We start from the raw sequence: 2,512 nt of genomic DNA on the forward strand, positions 1-2,512 counted from the left end.
TGTTCATTGGTGATCATTTACCAACAGTCTATCGAATCTGGATCAGTTCTTATGGACTGGAGGGTAGCAAATGTATCACCACTTTTAAAAAAAAGGAGGGAGAGAGAAAACGGGTAATAATAGACTGGTTAGCCTGACATCAGTAGAAAATGTTAGAATCAATTATTACAGATGAAATAGCACGCATTTGGAAAGCAGTGACAGGATCGATCCAAGTCAGCATGGATTTATGAAGGGGAAATCATGCTTGACATATCTAGAATGTTTTGAGGACGTAACTAGTACTGGACAAGGGAGAACCAGTGGATGTGATGTATTTGGACATTCAAAAAGCTTTTGACAAGGTCCCACACAAGAGGTTAGCGTACAAAATTAAAGCACATGGTATTGGGAGTAATGTATTGACGTGGATCGAGAACTGGTTGGCAGACAGGAAGCAGAGAGTAGGGATAAACGGATCGTCCTCAGAATGGCAGGCAGTGATGGGGTGCCGCAGGGCTCAGTGCTGGGACCCCAGCTATTTACATTATACATCAATGATTTAGATGAAGTTAGATGTTGTCCTTAGTACTAGGGGGATCAAGGGGTATGGCGAGAAAGCAGGACTGGGGTACTGAAGTTGCATGTTCGGCCATGAACTCATTGAATGGCGGTGGAGGCTCGAAGGGCCGAATGGCCTACTCCTGCACCTATTTTATATGTTTCTATGTTTCTATGACCCTTGACTGACAGCAGTTCGCTTTTAAAAGAATAAAGTGGGATTTCTATCATTCTTGATGGCAATTATGCTGTGCGTGAGTGAGTGTGGGGCTCAGGACCAGTAGGGCCTGGGACGGTTATTGAAGCCACAGGTGATAGACAGGCAGGAAGTAGGGAGGGAAGTAAAACCAACCCAGACAAAAAGACATTTTAAAATATCTATATATTTATCATAATAAGAAAATAAATAATTTTACAATTTTATTGCAAAAAATTGAATTTGATTTGATTTAAATAAATAAATAATTGTTTCATAATCTATATATTTTTGATTGAACGAAGGCTGTGTGACTGGATGAATTCCACTGGAAACCAGGTGGTGCAGTCAGTAAATACCCAAACACAGTAATCCCATGGTGGAAGACAAGCCACGATGGAAGATGTGGGCAACAAAGACGATCTTTTAAAGTCGCGAGTGCCTTTCTGCTGGATCTGACAACAGCTGCTTGTGCTGTGAAAGAGGTCGAATGTAATAGAACCCAGTGCAGGCAGAACAGAAAAAGTACATTTATTGTAAAAGTTAAAAAGTAGGGAATATATGTAAATATACGTATATATAAATATTTATATACATATATATATAAACAAAGTCAATCAGTCAGTCATGTCTTGCCTTTTCTTGATTTGAGTTGTATTTGAAAATAAGGGTGAAGGAGGTCATCATGTCACATAGCCCATCCGCAAGCTCTCGCTAAAATCGCTATGTTTCTAACTTATGTCATTTGCCTTCTTTCAGATGTGGAATATCAAAATCCCACAGCAGATTCTTCTCCTATCAGGCAGTCCTCGAATGCGTGTTCAATCAAATCCGTGTGGCTTCAAGTTGCATGTAATGCATTTTTTCTCACGTGACATCAAATGCACAGTAAGATCGCGCAGCACGTTTGCACGCACTCTCTCGCTTACACAAACACACAAACAAACTAACATTCCTGCACCCTCCAAAGGCAGTTTTTGAAAGTTGATATTTGAAATCCGGTACAGACAGAACATCTCTTTGAAACAGACGCAGAACAAACTGGGACTGATCGCACACCATTTAGAGAGACAGAGAATGACCCCGACCATCTGCACATCACCTTTAAAGGGATACGGAAACAGAACGAACAAAAACAGAGTATTCTGTAATACTCAGCAGGTCGTGCAAATTCTGTGGATGAAGATCCCGGGTTCACGTTCAGTCAGATGATCATTCCGATATTTTAGGAAAAATTTAAATTTACAGATTTTTTCAACAAAAATAGCGCCTGGAAATAAATTGGCAGCGAGGAAGGACAAAAGGGAATGTCGACCGGCTCAGAAGCGTTTCTTTGACTAAAAGTTGGCAGGGCTCGTCCGGGATTTGAACCCGGGACCTCTCGCTTTTCCAATTATGAAAACCCGAAGCGAGAATCATACCCCTAGACCAACGAGCCGCCGATAACGAAGAGCGTAGCTGTCAGATTCTGACGGTAGTTTACTATGCGGCCCATCGTGCCTGTGCTGACTCTCAGAGACCTATCTGATGAGTCCCCCTCTCCATCGTCCTGCTAATGTTTCCCCTTTGATGAATATATTATTAATTTGAGACATTACATTCCCAAAGAGCTGCATCCTTGTCAGTAAAACGTGAATTTGGCAATGAGGTTAAATGTGATTGACAAAAAACGAGAGGGATCAAATGTTTAACACAATAACGACGTGGGTGGGAGCACACTGGATTCGCAGTCCATCGCCTGAACCTCTCGGCAACCTCGTCTCCTATTTACAGCAA

General features: G+C 41.7%; 1 non-coding gene across 1 annotated transcript; it reads right to left on the minus strand.

The window, feature by feature from the left end:
- Positions 1-2,086: 2,086 nt before the first annotated feature.
- trnap-cgg (transfer RNA proline (anticodon CGG)) lies at positions 2,087-2,174 on the minus strand. Its single transcript is given in 2 exon segments — positions 2,087-2,122; positions 2,139-2,174. It is a non-coding gene; the product is annotated as a tRNA-Pro (tRNA).
- Between the last annotated feature and the right edge of the window lie 338 nt (positions 2,175-2,512).

Source organism: Pristiophorus japonicus, unplaced genomic scaffold (genome assembly GCF_044704955.1).
Source record: "Pristiophorus japonicus isolate sPriJap1 unplaced genomic scaffold, sPriJap1.hap1 HAP1_SCAFFOLD_254, whole genome shotgun sequence".
NCBI lineage: Eukaryota > Metazoa > Chordata > Chondrichthyes > Pristiophoridae > Pristiophorus > Pristiophorus japonicus.